At 35.1% G+C, this 18,239-nt stretch overlaps 1 long non-coding RNA gene across 3 annotated transcripts in view; it reads left to right on the top strand.

Moving 5' to 3' along the window:
• The window catches only part of LOC137750937 (uncharacterized), a 49,848-nt gene that overhangs the window by 8,353 nt on the left and 23,256 nt on the right, over positions 1–18,239 (top strand). Inside the window, exon 3 of one of the 3 annotated variants that reach the window (XR_011070650.1) lies at positions 1,926–2,875. The exons of the other annotated variants lie outside the window; for them this stretch is intronic. This is a non-coding gene — a long non-coding RNA (uncharacterized lncRNA). Of the gene's footprint in view, positions 1–1,925; positions 2,876–18,239 lie in introns of those variants that run through there. 3 annotated transcript variants of the gene reach the window in all.

Here is an 18,239-nt window from a genome sequence, read left to right as displayed (position 1 = left end):
CAAATTACGATAATAAAATTATTTCCACATGGAAAAGGATAATGACAATGATGATAGTAATTACAATAATGAATAATTCAACAACCCTTTGACATGTATGGAAGAACCTCGAGCAGAACCGCTCTTGAAGGGGGGCCACTTTAAAATAAATACTTTATTTTTAAAGGAAATATTTTTAAGAGACAACTCAAGGGGAGTAGCTTAGGTGTGGCTCTCGGACTAGTGTTAATTTCCCTGCAGTTGCAAGGGAATCAATTTCTTTACCGGCGTTTTCCTTCCAAATTGAGTTACTTCTTATTAGCAAAAATTAATATGCAAATGTGAGTGAGCCCTACCAGATCTGCAAACTTGTGTCTGAACCTGTCTTCTACTTATTCTAAAAGGTGATTCCCAAATTATAGAGGGGGGGGGGGGGAGCGAGGACTGGACTCCCCAAAACTGAATGGAATCACACATTTGATCCTTTAAGTGAAGGAAAACAATTTATTTAGAGATATAAAAACTGCTATCCGGAGAAATGAAACCATCAGAGAGCTCCTGGCATTCTAGCTAGCTGCAGCAAGAGGAAGTGTTGCTGTAACGGGTATTCTGTTTATTTGTTAAAGAAAATCAATGAAAGAGGCTGTAAAGTAGTTAGTGAGGCGTGTGTTTGGGACTCGCGGTGAATCGTGACTCCGTCAGGGTGAACGAGCAGCTCTTCCTCTTGCCAGAAAAGTCCCTGCGTCGCCCCGAGCCGGGGCGCGGGTGCACGGCACCTGGTTCCAGCTCGCCGGTGCTGCCCCGCGGTGCTCGCGCCACCGCCAGCGTCCGTACAATTCTCTGCCCTTTCTGCCCTCGGTCCTAGCAGTCGCTCCCTCCAGGTGACAGCGGGTGCCTTCCCACGCCCTCCCTCAGCAGCACACACCTTTTTCCGCCTTCTCTCTTACTGACTCTAGTCGTTCCCTCCTTCCTTTACGCTACAGGTCTGAACTTCTGCACTTCTTTTCCTTCTACTGGAATCTCACTCTTCTGCATCTCCAAGTCCCTCCGGTGAATCGCCGAATATTTCCTTCCTACCCCGCCCCTCCCCCGTTTCTCTCTCACGCCATTTATTTAGCACCCGGGTCTTCTTACCCTCGCGCTCCTATCCTCTCCTCCAGACATTCCAGAGAGTTCTCATCACACCAGAATGCACTCTCTTTCTCCTCCTCCTCCTCCCCTTGGATTGGAGAGCCGGGGGTGGGGGGGTTGGGGGGGGAGCGGGCGAGGGGGGATTGCGATTTCAACTCCCACGGGTTTTATTCTATTCTTTTAACAGCTTTACTTTCCCTTTTCTTCTTTGCGTAACCTTCACCTACCTACTAATTTATAACAGAAGCGGTTTCTTTCCCTTTCATTGCCTAGTTTACGGTTCCGGTCCGGGGTTGTGCGTCCCACGCACTCTCCGCACCTCCCCCTCCCCGCCCCCACCAGCCCGCATCGCCCCCGCCGGCCGTGCTCCCCGGCAACTATTTTCATTTACTCGGTTGCCGTCTAGTTGCACTTTCTCTTCTCGGAATAAGTTAGCTCTCCAGACTTGAAGTTCTCTGTATAGCCCCTCTTTATTTGTCAAATTACTTCGTTGCCCAAATGAAGAGAGGGGGTTTGGGGAGGCAGTATATCACCCACTTAAGTCCCTTTTAACACCCCAGTCCCACCCCCCGCCCGGGTAATATCTTATGTGAATAATAACGAATTCTGGACGGTTTTCCCTCTCAGCCCGTGCAGATTGCTTATGAGTTATTCCTGAGCGGGTCTCAAACGCCTCACTTGCATCTTCTGGCTTCGAGTGGTCATCCTTCCAAACTTCCCCCCTTTCCTCTCCTTCCCTCCCCGGCAGCCCTGGCTGCGAGCGGAGCTCAGTCTAAGGACCTCGTCCTCTCGCTTCTTGTTTCTTGCTGCTGCAGCTGCCGCTGAAATTCGCTGCGGCCGCTCCCTCTTCCCGCTTTAATCCCAGACCTCCAGTCATTGGGCAGCTCCTCAGAGGCAAGAAGTCAACACCATGGCAACCCGACAAGCCTATCAAATCACCGGCTGGTGTGACAGCAGCAACACTGCAGGCTGGAGTGGGCTGGGCAGAAGAGCAGAGTGGCCTCTACCCTCAGGTACACAGTCTGGGAGTGGACAGCAGCCGTCAGCCTCCACGGTCTGGCTACACAGATGTGCACCACCCGGTTCATACCCCTACCCTGTGTCCCCTCGTAGGTCTGGAGGAGGAAGAGGAGGAGGAGGAGGGGAGAAGGAGAAGAAGGAGGAGGGATGCAAGTAGGATGGGAAGGGCTTCGGAAGAGACTTTCAAGCTAAAGTAATCAAAGCCCTAGGTAGTGTAAACTAAAGATGCCTTGTGCCCCAGTATTCCATGAAACCAAATCACAGTAGCCTCAGAACCAAATTTAAGGGATTTGCACAAAGGTGTGGGGCTTTTCTTCACCAGTTCTATCACTTGCTTGAACAAAATTAATGAAACATTCTGTTCTGGAGTTCCAAAAGGATACAAGAAACTGTGGCACTTTTCACTTTTACTGTCTGCTAAGTGTTGGATTCTACAAAAGCTCAACATCACTTTCAGCCATGCTAATTGCTTTGGAAATGACGTAAACTTTACCTGAAACTGCCTTTGCCTTGTTCTTTCCTAAAATGTGTTCTGTGTGTAATGTGTGTTCTAGATCTTGATTCTCTAGAGAAGAAACAGAGAAGACTAGGAAATGGGTAACTGGGAAATCTGTGTGTCCCTCTTGGGCCTACCCAGCCTTTGTATTTCCTCCTTTTCCTTAAGAAACTCCCAAGTAGGCAGATGGAAGAAGACAGGACTTTCACTAATATTTTAGAACATCTTGTGAATTAACATAAAATAGATAGAAACTGCATTTTTCTTTTTTGATTTTAAAAGCACACAATGTTTTTGAGAAACACAACGTGTTATTTCTCCATTATAATTATAATTCCGCTGTGAAAACTTTGACAAATAATTGTACAGTATTTTATCATTGATCATATAAACCCCTCAATCACTTATCGTTGATTTCTAAATTTCAGAACACGCATTTGTCTGTTGAAGTTGGAAAAGGCAGAAAGAGAAATCCATTTAATAATGAAGTTAATGTGTCGTATTGAGGAAATCTTGTATGAATTCTAAAATCTACCCTTAAGTCCACTTCACATAAACACAATTCACTAAGTAAACAGCTTTCATATTGATCTAACATTTTAACATTTTTAGGCTCTCAGTGTGTGTTTAAATTATCCTTGGCATGCATAAAATCCTAGAGAATTGGAAAGGTTTCTTAAAACAGCAATTGTAATATTAAGCAAGTAGGACAGAGAGCCAATTTTTGTGGCTCTAGAGAAAAATTCAATGAAATCTTGAACTTCATTTCCTTACTTTCTCTATATTTCATTGTTGATGGATCCTAATATTAAAACAGTGCATTTTCAAAATATAATCTATTACAGACCCAAAATGGGTATAATAACTGATATTGGAGAAACAGGTTGTGATATACTAGAGAAAACATTTGGACATAGTATGATATTCCCTGTACCGAAACTCTAATAACATGCTGGTAACATTTTCTTAGTCTGTGCCACTCTGCAGAGTTGTTCAGTGAAGAACCGCCAAGCACACAGAACTGAAATTTGGTTATAGTTTAAATGGTTATTTCAGTGCCAAGTTATTGACATCCTTTAATATTTTTGCCTAATTCATATTACATTTGCCATGTACTGAGTGTTTACAGTGGGAATTGTAGGAAGAAACATAATACCACAATTTTAAATTAAAATGCATATATTTAATTCGTTATCGCCCAGAAACAAACTTGTAAATTTAAAATGTTTTTAAAGAGAAGTTAAATAAAGTGTGCAAAAATCTTTCAGTACATTTTGGCTTCAGTAAGAATAAAGGAATACAGGAAATATGATAACATTAAAAATTTTATTATTTCATTTAATGAATGGTACATCCTCAGTTAGCGGAATACCTTAGGGTCTATAATACTACTTGTGTACGGGTGTGCGTCTGTATGCTAGTCAAAGATGTGAACAGATACTGTCATTCAAATGTTTATCTATATGTAATATTTCTAATTTAAAAAAATTAAAATAAGGTGAAGTTCATAAATTAATATATTACATTTAAATCAAAACAAATATCTAGATATTCTGTTAGATCCTTTGAGTTTCTTAGAAATGATTATTTTTTCTTTATTATTTTTTCTCTGCCATGTATAGATTATCTAAAATTAAACAATTTTTGAATATATTATGCAGATATTTATTTTGTAATCATAAATCAGTTTAGCGTCTACCCTTAAAAATACCCTCAGATTATACGTATATGACCATCTGTTTAAACACAGATTTACATACATACCACACACATGTTGCTAGTCAGCTCCACATTCAAATCTTTACATTTAAAGCTATTTTCTGTACATTTAGTGTTTTCACCATAGGATGCTGTTGGAAGGAGGGAATTTCTCTTTTTAGCTAATGAATAAGATGGTGGAATTAAATGTAGCCTAAGTGCTAAATTTAAAAAAAAAATCTATGTAAGGATGCCTTGCTCGTTTTCAGCAGAATGGATACCACTTCCATAGAGTTCATTCTTGACCTTACCTGAGTAAGTATTTTAACTTAAAGTATGAGATGCACCTAGAGGGGTAAAACATTGAGCTTAATAGGAAGACAGTTAATAACCTTTTTTCATCCTTGTGCACTATCAATCATGGCTGTCACCAGTCTGCTGAATCAAAGCAAAAGTGTTCTTCACAGATGACTGATTAGAAACGCAAAATCACAAGATCCATCTTCATGGTCACTTTTATTATAGTCATTTTTAAACTGACAGCAACATGCTCAGTTTCAGCACACTGGGCATCACAAATAGCGTCACTCAGTGCAGCTAAGCATGAGAAGACGTTGGTTGGATTATACTTAAAAATAATTAGGCCCTCAACCCTTTGTGGAGCCAAGGAAAAAGGTATTTCTCTCTCCATCCCCCATATCCTCCCCCACCCCCATAACTCACTTTGATTCCACTGTATCATTAGTTTATATCATTAATTTACCATCTTGAAAAGAGGTGATCAAGTTATAGTTTTATCCTGGTTAATTATCTAGGAATTAGGGAATGAATATGTCCACTTGGGAGTTAACGGATAACTTTTTGTCTACCACTTTTTGTAAACTTCATGACCAACATCTTTGTTACCCTTATAGTTAAATGGGGTTCTTTTTATATAGAAATGTGTTTTTAGACTAAAAGCCTCAGGAATCTAGGTAGTCAGGTACTAGTAAATGATACTTGCTATGAAGTATCACTGAAGACATCTATCTGTTGAAGGCATCTAATAGCATCCCCTGGATGCTGTAGCATTGGAATTACTGGGAGTAAAACTATTTAAATGCATAATCTTAAGGTGGTCAAGATATTAACTATTAGGTGGCTATGTAAATTCCTGTTTTATCCCCTACATTACTTCCTTTTCAGCCCTAGAATATTGAAGCAATGACAAATTTGAAAAACCAACAAGTAGAAATACATAAAAATCATTAAACCAGGAGGTTTGAAACAGTTATGGCTGAATCAAATGATAAGAAACTTTGTCTTTACTTAGAATCTTGATCTTTATGCTACAAAGATTACCCCTTCAGGTTTATTTCATGCTGTTTTCATACATTCCTTCAGAATATTTTGTAATATTATAAGGTACTAATGATACAAATATTTATATGGGAAAATTTTAATAGAAATATTTCAAAATATGTTGTGATTCTCATGCCCATTTTACAAGCTCCTTATTTCATATTTCAGAAAAGAAAACCCAATTGAATTTAAATTTTAATTTAGTAACTTTAACCAAAATACCCATTTGAAATTTCTATACAGTTATCTTTTCCTTTTATCTCAAGTGTTCATTTCCTTGTTAGCAGCAGAACCCACTCACATACAGAGAGAGGAAGGAGAGAGTAGAAAAATTATCAATGATATTTCTTTATATAGTATAATGCCTTCATATTCATTTTCAAACGTGTTAATATTCCACTTTAATACCTCTCTGTAAATCTACCAATTCTTTTCCTCCGTCTCTACAAGCAGATACACACATACACACATACCTACACTCCTTTATTACTTTATTCTAGGTTATGAGAATGCTTTTCTTCTCTGCACAAAATACATAGATTGACAAGACATATATAATGATATATCTATACTTATATAGATAGTAATAGGTGCACAAATGTACCCTCTATGTATAAGAAGGCTAACATTAATTTCCTTAAATACTGTACTTTGTTAATACATATTTTTCTGTAAAATGGAGACATTATGAAATATCTCAATTAGCTATTTAGTTTCATTTTACATTCTTAGGCGAATGAAATTGTCTTAGAATTTGAATAGATACATGTGTTAGTTGATATTTTAAAATATTTACACTTTATAAAGATCAATGACAATAGTTACCGATATATTGTTAAATATGTAAAATTAGGATTAAATGAAGTGCTTACATATTTTAAAAGCTACATAGTTGCATAGATGACAATGTAATAATCACTTTAATGGCTTCATTTTCAGTTTACTTTAATGACAAAACCGACAAAATTTGTGTGTGTATGTGTGAGTGTGTATGTATGTGTGCTTAGCTTAGATAAATTTATATTTTTAGAAAGGATAGTATCCCATAGAGTTCAATATTATTTTTTAAAGTTAAATTTTGGTGTAAAATATCCTTTGTGACTAGGTTATACTAGTCAGAATATTTATAGAAAAGAAGATTTATTTGAAATAGCTGGACTCACTACAGCACATTTAAGCTACTAAAACTAATTCAGTGAAATGATATGCATGATTTTTGCCATCATCTTGGTAATCTGTATAGGCGGTCACTATAGATCTTAAACATTAATCTTTAATATGCATCATAAATATGAACATTCATAATGTTTATAAAGATTATAGATCTGGAATCATGTTTTCCGCTATAGATGGGTCTTAATAAACAGAAAATAAAAATAATTTTCCTTTATATTTTAGGAATTTAATCAAAGCTATTTAAAAATTAGTTTCTTTTGAAAGTTACCATGGAGAATCATTGAGAATTTTATGTTTTGACGTAATTTGAAAACAACATTCACTTACATTTAAAGCATTAGAGTTAATTTAGATAATTTTTTGGGAAAAAATATCAGTGTCTTTATTTACTTGAAATGTTTATCAGACTATTTTGTTGCTGTTAGTTTAAAAACCTATCTTAATTTGTGTGTATTGCTTGTGCTTACGTTTGCTTCATTCAGAATGTTCCTGTGTTTAAGTGAATACATAAAGTATACAATCTTATTTAATAGTAGAATATCATATGACATATGGACTAGCAAGAAATCTCATAATTTAGTTGGTAGAGGTATATTTAATATATAAATACATATTCATCAAAGAATATTTTAAACTAAAAAAAGACAAATGAAATGTTTGTGCATTTCATTTGGGGCTGAAATTTATATTTGTGCATTGCATGTAATATATGATATATACATACATATACACAATTACACCTAAATACTCTCAAATTTAGATTACTGACTTCTTTAAATGGTAAAATGCTGTCACACACAAATATTACAATTATCTTTGCCATACTTGGTTTATGCAGCCTGAATATGCAGTTATGGCATTTCTCTCTTTTCTGAGATATGATTTTCCCTTGATACTGGAATTGTTCTTTGTTATTAAAAAAAAAAAGAAAGCTGTTATATGAGTGTCAGTTTGCAATAAATGTGTGAAAAAATGTACAGTCAGGATAGACTGGCCATCTTTCAGTGTGTCTTTTCTACCCGGGCTTCAGGGCTCCAGCTCCGTACCAGTGATATTTAAAGAGAAAGGAAATGAAAGCAAAGGTCATACAAAAATCACCTTTAACATTTTATAGTAAAAAAGAGAAAATTTTGAAATATTTACAATAATTTGTTATGTAATTTTAATTTTTTTCTGTATTAACTTTCAAAATCTACTATTATAACTATAGCTCATTTAAAATTGTCATTGTGTTCAACTCTTACTTCTTACTTACAGAAAAAATATTCAGCCCTTTAAAATCTTTAAACCTGAAATTATTATTTTCTCTACCATTCATATTCTCCAAAGCTTTCTGCCACTCACCCACTAAAGCTAAAGGATGCATTTTATAACAAATATACTATTTTGATCAGCATGCACTATTTTACCTTGAACTTCAGTTTACAAAGAGATATGCAAATAGATTTAATGACAACTTTTCAGAATGCACCCCAAGATGTTAGTGATGTTTTCAAGTAAAAAATTTAGAATAATATGATATAAAGATCCTTTTTTTTTTTGATAGCTAAAGCTTTTATACGTAAACCTTCACTTATGTATTACACAACCACTGAAGAATTTTAATGTATTGCAGTTCATTTTGCAATATTTGCACAAACGTTCAGAGTAGTATTATGTTGCTTAGTTATTTCATTGTATTATATTTCACATTTAGATTTTCATTCGAATTTTCCCGTTTTCAACATTTGGATATCATCTCATTAGCTATCATAAACCAGTAGTTTAAGGAGGGGTAATTCTGAAATGTAAACACCCCTTCTAGAATTTTACAGCATTGCCATGGCAGCATTACTTTCCCCCAAACATTTCCCTGTTATGATTATAAGAAAAGATCAGATGCTGTGGCAATCTTTTTCATATGTGATCTTTCTTTCGAATTATTTTCAAAGTCAACCGTCCTTAGACCTTATTTTCATCTCCACAAAGCATTAAGTTTTGCTTCTTTGTAAAATATTTCTTCATAACATATCTTAGTTTAATTCACTTTTAGCAAAAGAAACACCCAAGCTCAATCTGGAGACCTCCTTCCAACATAATTTAGCTGGACCTTTTCTTAGTAAAGGTTTTCTGGTTTTCATTTTCACTTCATATTCTCAAATAAAAGATCCTTTGTTGTCTACCATTTGATTGGACTTAATGAAAAACACTCCATTTTAACTTAACAGTATTTCCTTTTGAATTTATTATATTTAAGAACACTGTCAAAAATCAAACATTTAATCTCAGGTTTTTGTATTTCAAAATATATTACTATCACATGGCTCAGTGAGGTGATGTAAAAAGTATACTGAAAAGATTTCAAAAAGAAAAGCAAAAGCAAAAAAACCCAGCTTCATTTTAATATGAAACTAAATACTATGGCTAATGTGCAGATTGGGTGCAGCAGCTGACTGTAAAGTCAAACATGTGACAGGGTGCCAACAGCGGAATTGTGCAGTATTGACTAAATGAGGTTCACTGATTTGTATTGAGGCTAATATCTTCTTTAAACAATTCCGTGTAAATTGTGCGTATAAAGTCATTGGAAGCTATTTCTCAGGACAGCCTCGCTGGCTAGCTACCTGCTGGAGTGAGGAAGATAATCAATAGGAAGAAATAGAGCCGAGCATGAGCCTGGGAAGCTTCAGAGCAGTTAATGCTGATAAAAGTAGATGATGTCAATATTTGGGAATAGCACAACTCTAGGATAATAGACAAAAGAGAAGTGCATATGTTGCAGGGCGTTCAAACAGGGGCAAAATTAAAAGCCTAAGTGGCAGATGATGCCCTAGGCTGCAAAAGACATTATTTATTACAGGTATCGGTAAATTTCTCCTGAAATCCAAACAGAGCAAGACGTTATATGAAAAAGGTACCGAACTTTTCTCAGAAGCTTAAATACCCATTTCCATTTCAATGGCCAGAAGGTTCCTGCTCATGATTAGTCTAGGAGAGATTGTCCTGCAAACATTTGGCAGATATATATTTTTACATATGTAATATTTCATGTCTCAGGAAGAAATTGTATTTTTTTAATTCTCTAAGTTGTTTCCAAGATACAACAAATAAAATAACTTGTAAAAGATAAATGAAAATAGGCTGTCAGTCAAAGGGTGAGACCAAAGAAATAAACGAACCTAATTGCCTTTGCATATACTTGTGATTATAGCAGATGCCTTATTTTTTAAAGGTAGTAGACTCATTGGAAGTGAGGTAATGGTATATTTGTACTAATTTAATACTGAAAATCAGTTTTCCTCTTGCTGTCAGGCGATGAAATTTTGTTCTTCTGTGCTGATCTTTCTGTTGATGTATTATGACATAGTCTGTCAACATGAACAGATATGTGGAAGGAGATTGGGTGACTGAGACATACAACCTGCATAGAACTCTTCTTGAATTTTAAGCATGTTATCGGGTTTGGGTACAACAAGTAAGACTGTGCTTGCTTTAAGATGCTGTATTTTTACATAATTTAAGCCCAAGCAAAACAGGTGGTCTATGTGACAAAGCTTTCAACCTGAATGAATGAGCTAAATCCAAAACACGTATTTCAGAATACCTTTATAAAAATCCCTTACACATCATAAGTTCGTTCCTTTAAGAAAAAAAAAAAAATTTGCAAAATATAAGTTTCTCGACAAAGAGGAGAAATCCATTCATGGACACGTGATTATCAAACATAGCCATTTTCTCCTAAATTAAACAATTCCACAACTGTTCCATGCTTTTATTGTCACAGATGTTTTTATTGTTTGGTGTTAGATATATATCAACACATAATTCTGAAGTTAGGTAAAACAGCCAAGCTTTGATAGTTTTCACTTAAAATCAAATGTAAGAAATGTTATTAGAAAAGCAAGTATATTTATCTGGGACCTAACACTGTAAACATTATTTTTACCCACAAAAATACAGAAATAAATAAATTTTACCCCTGATATTCATTTTATGCTTTTATTTTAGGAATAACTATTTATTTTGAAAAAAAAAAAGACTTTTTGTTTTTTTTTTACCAAATCACACATTGGAATTATTAACCCAAGTCACTGGATTCCAATTAAAATAATTTCATATTCCAAATATATAATCTTTGTAAGCTTTCCTACAAATAAAATTTGCTTTTAAAAAAATTGCAAGTATGTTGTCATAAATCCTCTCTTTTCATCTTAAATACAGAGAAATAAAAGATCCTTGGTCATTCTTGAATTCTAAAGAAGGTTTCATTTCAAATAAAATATGAATTTTGATTTAGAGACACAGAAAAAAATCTTTTAAGATCTATACTTCAACTAATTTGTTAATCTTGTGCCACTTTTAGCATTTGTCACACATATAGACCAGGAAATTGGCTCCATCTCATTCTAGCTCTGTATTGAATTAAAAACCTCCACTGCAAAGAAGAGCATGATGTGGGGAAAGAATAAATTTAGTTCTTTCTTTAGTAATGCACATATATTTCCATACATTTCACATCCTCAGGGAGCCTATGAATGCATTCAATAAATACAAAACTATAAACTGTAATTCCAGAAAAGGGAAAGGTTTAAACAGTTTTCTGATTTTAATATACCATTTTAAGTGTGAAGGATGAAAATTAAATAATTTCATACATTTTATTTTAATTTTTTTTAGCAGACACCTTCAGTATTAGAAATAAATCTAAAATAATGAATCTTAGTTGTTTCTTCCACTTGGATAACATTAGCAGTTTTAGATCAAAACAAATTAAATATCAGCAGTGACAAATTGAGAAAAATTTGAATCTATGTTTGCATTCAATCCACCAAAGTCCACCCTGGCTAATTAAGTAGACATTGTATACAAACCATTTGTGTACAGACATTAAAAGGAGTGTCCATTCCTATTTCGTGTTTCTAGGCTGACAGAAAAGGTAGTTTTCCATAAAGTGTGATAATAATGGATAGATTTTAAGCGCGATGGGTGCATTTCTATGACGATTTTGTTAAAATGAAATATGCCCCACAGGTGAAGGAGATTACTAACTCTGATATAGACCCGCTGAAGGTATAGTTCACTATACTTTCAAGCATTTGAATCTGTGACTGTGTTCTGAGGAGACCGTGCAGTGTGGTAGATTTATGATGGCCTCATGGAAACCGGAAACAGAGCTAGCAAAGATTATGGCATACTTGTTTAGAAAGACGGTGAACTGAAGGTCCCTGATTTACACTGACATGTATCTCGATGAAACCATAGTTTGCAAATTGCCTTGAGTAGTCATCTTTTATTAAGTGCTTGATAGCTACATAAATGTACATATCTATTTTAAAACATATCAAGAATGCTGATACTGTATTTGCAAGAATTTTCTTTTAGATCTTGACGTTAAAAATATTTTACTTACCTATTTCTATTTTCTAAATACCTTAGAAATTAATATTCAGTAAAAAAATCATGTCAGTTAAGAAATACATTCCATAATATCAATAGTGAAAAACTAAAATCTCCAGTAATATGAAGAATTCTGAAAAATTTCACAGTATATCTGCCTATTAATTAAGAGGTTTAAAGTCTTTAAGGTTTTGGTTTTTTCACATTTATGTTATTATTCAAGGATAAAGAAAAGACTGAGCTTCAATTGTCAACTTAAAATCCATCACTCCCTGACTCATTCCTGTTTCAAGTGTTTAATCAACATGGTCTTCGTTTGAAGGATGTAGCCGTTTCTCCCTTATTTTGTGAGGCCAGTGAAGATACTCCCTGCCTAATTCAGGAATGAAATTGTGCACATATATGCTCATAGACCTTTTTTTCCCTACGGGAAGTCTTATCTGTGTATGATTAGAAATGACAGAATGCATGACACACACTTGTAATCATTCTGCTATGCATTTCCAATTGCTGAGAACTTTATTCCTTGCCATCCCTTTTTATTTTTATAATAGTCGATAGTGTCACTATTTCAATTTAGAAGAAACACAATTTTTTCCCCAGGTCTCACAATACCAATTTAGATGCTCCTACTTAATCTGAGAAATTAATGATTGGGAAAACACGAAGTGTTACGTGATTAAAGCTTTGAAATTGTTGAAACCACAGCCCCTTTAAAATCCTCATTCTATTGGTGCCATTCTCCTTGTATTTTACAGTTGAGGAGTTTGGATGCTTAATGCTGGTATTGTGTGAAGTGGGTGTTCCTGGAAGTCACACTTATGAATTATTATGTGCCCCAACTGCTTCCGGGCATAAAATTTCTCTAACAGACAGCAGCTGACAGATTGGGAGAATTTGGCACAAAGTGTCAGATAACGTCTAACTGTAATGTAAGTTTTGAAAGTATCTTTTGGGTCTCTTTTCTTAGGGATTTAGCAAAAACAAATGGAATATATAGAAAGCACATATTTTTGCTATTGGCCTAACCTCTTTAGCATAGCTCAGCATCTCAGGATACCTTTTTTTTATGGTAAAAAACACATAACATGAGATGTACCTTCTTATCAAAATTTTAAGTGTACAGTATTCAACTATAGGTGCAAGACTGTACAGCCAATCTCTAGAATTTTTTCATCTTACATAACTGAAACTTTTTACCCAACTCCTTATGTCCATGTTCCCAAAGCCCCTGCAACCATTTTACTCTCTGTTTTTATGAATTTCACCATTTAGATATTTCACATAAGTGGAATCATGCACTATTTGTCTTTCTGTGACCGCCTTATTTCACTTAGCATAATGTCCTCAGGGGGCATCAGGATACCTTTCCGGGTCTAGCCGTATTCTCCCTTTCCTTGGGGGGGGGGGTCACAGAGAAGGGGCTCAGTTGGAATGTCTGCCATGGAATAAAACAGTTCACTTACTAGGAGACTACCATGGGAGGGGAGTCAGAACAGAAAGGCTGATGGATTCTTACAGGAAACAGGTACAATGAGGTTCGTAGCCACCATTTTCGTCATTGATGATGGTTGGGAAGTGAAGTGAATGTTAATTGCGTGTTCACAGTGTGATAAGGGCTTTACTTACGTGGTCACTTTCATCCATTCAAGTCCCTACTGAGGTAGATACTGTTATTATCCCCACTTTGCAGACGAAGGAAATCAAAGCAGAGAGGTGAAATAACTTGCCCAAGTTGATAGAGCACTTAAGTACTAGACATGGGATTCAGCCTTCCCCTGAGCACTGTCATGCTGCTTCCCTAGGAGTCGCTTAGTAAAAACCGGTCTTTGAATCCAAGGAAGTAAAAATGTAGTCTGTATCAATGGAGGAGAAAGAGCTCTTCCATCTTTTCTCCTAGCTAAGAAATAAGGAGAAAGTATCCTTGGCCAAAGTCTGCTGACTTTTTCTAGCTATTTTGTCCTAGGGTAAACAGAGTAAACATATCAGAGTTAGATATATTAATACATCCTAGGGTACAGATGTCAGAATGTTCAGTGTGGCAGCTTTAATCTTCTAGGCTTCTTTGGTGGTTTGGTGTCCAGACCCCAACTATACTCAGTGGTGTGAATTTACTGATGGGTTTGTAGAAGATGCACAAATTTAGTAAAATCCAAGTATTCCATGTGAGTCGATCTGTTTTCAATTACGTGTTTCTGTAACATTAATAGGAGTTATTGATGGTGTGCTTCTTTCCACAACTGTATTCTTTAGTTGTAGTTGTTGCATTTACATGCTACTGTATGAGATCAAGTATAAACCTATGGTTCAGTGGGAGAATTTATTGTTTTTTACTCCTTAGATAGGATTTAGTGCTTAACTTTCTATATTCTCATCAATGATTGCTTTTATTATTTCTTCTGCATTCACTTTTGTTCAAAAAGACAGTCACTAAAAATTACTTCTTTTGTTTACTCATGAGTTGCAGATGATGTGAAAATTGGTGATTCCCATCATGCCAAATCCTATTACAGGTGTATACTCTGTTGAGGTAATATAGATATTTTGCTTCATTAAAAATTATAACATTTACTTATGTGTACAGGATGCTTTGTAAACAGTAGGTGCCCAATATGTGTTAACCAAGAAAATACATATTTGCTTTGATTAAAATATGATTTAAAAGGACCACAAGCCTTTGATCTCAACATTGGTTATTCAGGTTTGTTAAATTAAAGTTTACTTTTTTCCTCCCTTAGGCAACCATGAGGATGAGGATATAGGCAAATACAGGGTGCTGGCACCTATAATGTTGGAGACAGGGAATGTCAGAGGTGCACAATTATTATTCAGCAAACAATAGAGCGCAGTACATAAGAGTGGAAGCATTGGAATCAGTGAAAAGAGGGTTAGAATTCTAGCTCTAGTTAATATGGTGTTGTGATCCTAGACCAGTTATTAACCTATTCAGACCTAGTTTGCCTTTTCTATAAAGTGAGTATTATAATAACAGGGAGAGATGCCTCAAGAGATGGTTTTTAAATATTCTCTGGAATAGCACAGAGCCTGGCATTGTGTAAGTACTCAGTAAACTTTACCTGCCACTATTAATATATAGGATATTTTGATGGCTCTAAGTATATATTGGTTTGCTATTTGAAAATTTCTGTTTTTGGTATGTTACACAAATGAGTAGTGATCTTTCAAATCAAAAACTGTTTTCTTTTGAGGATTCTCTTAAGAATCAAAGCAGACTCAAATCCAAGAGGAAACTCTTTAAAAACAGAGTTGTAATTCAGAATATTATGATTCTATAAACTTGTTGAGTTCAAAACATGAAACTTTAATAATTTGGTCTTATATGTGGTAGAAATAACCTATAACAATTTTAAATTAAGTAGAATTTTCCTTTCATAGTTGGCACGGGATTCACATTTTTCTTAACATCTTTATTGGAGTATAATTGCTTACAATGGTGTGTTAGTTTCTGCTGTATAACAAAGTGAATCAGCTATACATAAACATATATCCCCATATCCCCTCCCTCTTGCGTCTCCCTCCACCTTCCCTATCCCACCCCTCTAGATGGACACAAAGCACCGAGCTGATCTCCCTGTGCTATGCAGCTGCTTCCCACTAGCTATCTATTTTACATTTGGGATTCACATTTTTGAACTGTGCTGTGGCTTCAATGGTGAATGAGTTACTGTCTCTATATTTTAAAAACTTGAAGCTCGATGGCATGTTTAATGACCAAAATTATGATGTAAGAGCATTAAGGTAAATGTTAATTCCATGAGAGTAATTTAAGAGTGTAAAGTCAGGATTTAATGTATGTTGTGGGCTACTGAGAATGCCATGTTTTTTCAAACGTTCTAAAGCTCTACATCTGTCACTATTGTGTATGTATGCACGTGTGTGTGTGGGTGCGCACGTGCGTGTGTGTTCATGAACTGAGAAAACAAAATTTTAAAAATTCCTCTTTTAATCCGGCTTTCATTGCCTTGTTTGTAGGAAAAGAAATAGTGTTTTCCTCTCTCACTCTTAAGTGAAGAATCTATTTCCCTGAAGGAACAATTACGTGCATGCATAAACTGGCAGACAAGGCTTATGTTACACAGTCATGTAAACAGTGAAGTCGTTATAAATAGCGAAATTTCTTCAACAGAAGTAGTAATATTTATGATGTTTTCCACATTCCTTCATTTTTAAGTTTTCTGCTTTCTTTCAAAGTCTGATGGGCAGTGCCATACATAACTTTTGAGAAAGAAAGGCAAAGCTCTTTCCCTTTATCACTGACTGGAATAACAAATATCCCATCTCTTCCTCTTCCCTCATCTGTCCTTTGACTTGGGTGACTTGTGCCCTCGTGTGTGACCACAAGGCACCCTTTCTGTTGACAGTTACAAGCAAAGTAGAGATGCTCTGTTGGACTGTATGCACAGTCCAAATAAGCCAGGATGTTCAGGATGATTTGGGCAGCAAAAGTGTAGGTGCTTGAAGCACGGTATAGCCATCTTGCTGGACACTTAGACAAAACAGACAAAAGGACAGAGATTGAGCATTCCTAAATTTTCGACCATATTTCATTCATAAATGAAATGAATTAGATGACAGGATTTTCTAACTGCTAGAGACAAAAAAATTTCTCATATTAGGTTGTTGAAATTAAACCTACTTTTCAGAGTCTATAAGCTGTATTTGGTAAATTTTCTCTTTTTTTTCCAAGAAAGATATTAGGCATTATTTTCTATTCTAATTTGGTATTAATGTTAAAAGCGTGTCTGACTGCCATCTGTTATCATCAGATGGAAATCTAGTTCTTGAGCTTAACTCTGATATTCTGTATGCCAGAACAATTGGGAACCAAATACATCTCTACTGCTGATTTCCTCACCCTGGACTGTTGCTCTCTCAATGTAACCTCATGATAGAATTAAAGTGATATATATTCCAAATCTTTTGAAAATCATTTGTTCTTAACCCAAAAGCCCAAGAGTAAAGAATGCCTACATGCCAACAAGAGAAAGGAAAACAACTAACTGTCAGAAAAAGAGATAAAGAACACGAGCAAAGCTTTGTTAATCTTTAGTCTTTTCATTAGAGATTTACTCAGTCATATAACTAATATATCTTGGGTGCTCACAGGGTGCCTGAAGAAGGGACGTTGTAGAACTGGAGGTGCAGAGTACATACAAGACTAGAATTCCTACCTATTAAATGGGAGTGAGATGAACATTTAGTACTGGTACAATGTAATGAAGCAGGCAAAGTTTCTTAGAAGGGCTAACTTCTACATTGCAATTTGATGCATAGACATCATATCATAAACATATTTCCATCACATTGTAGACTTATTATTTTTTATGGCTAGATGTATTATATTTTAACTCTTCATGCTATTAAACTTTTAGATTGTTTCTGAACTTTTGCTATCATTGACATTATTATTTAGAAATTTGAAGATTGCCTCAATGTCCAATAATAAAGAAATGAGGGAATAAACCATGGCATAGATGTACAATAGAGGACTATACAACATTAAAATGACTCTTGCCAACACTCTTTAATGATTTTAAAATGAAAAAGTAAAGCAGAAACTGAATTATATACACACATTTATATATTAAGAGCTCAATCACGTTTATAAATTGAGCTCAATTTTGTATACATACGAAACTATCAAGGAAATTTTACCAAACTTTTACATGTGGTTAATTTTGTATGTGGGGTTATAGGTAATTACTAATGATTTTTCTTTTTCTTTTTTGCTTTTTTAAAGTTTTTCTCTAAAGACTGTCTTTTTTTTAGAATCAGACAACATCTATATGCCTTAAGTTTCAAGCGATCTGATTTTCAATCAAAAGTAAATAATTTATAGTTTTGAAAGATATTTCTAGTTTTTTTCTGGATGACTTTTATCAACTTAAACAGGCATCAAGAATATCAGTGACACTAACATTCAGTCAAAATAAAAGAAAAAAATTTGCCTGCTTTAATAAGTAAAAATATCTCATTGCTATTTGCATTTTTTTGATTAGGC

This window comes from Eschrichtius robustus, chromosome 17 (assembly GCF_028021215.1).
Source record: "Eschrichtius robustus isolate mEscRob2 chromosome 17, mEscRob2.pri, whole genome shotgun sequence".
Classification (NCBI taxonomy): Eukaryota; Metazoa; Chordata; class Mammalia; order Artiodactyla; family Eschrichtiidae; genus Eschrichtius; species Eschrichtius robustus.
Note: the sequence above shows the minus strand (reverse complement) of the source record. Positions and strands in the feature narration are given on the sequence as shown.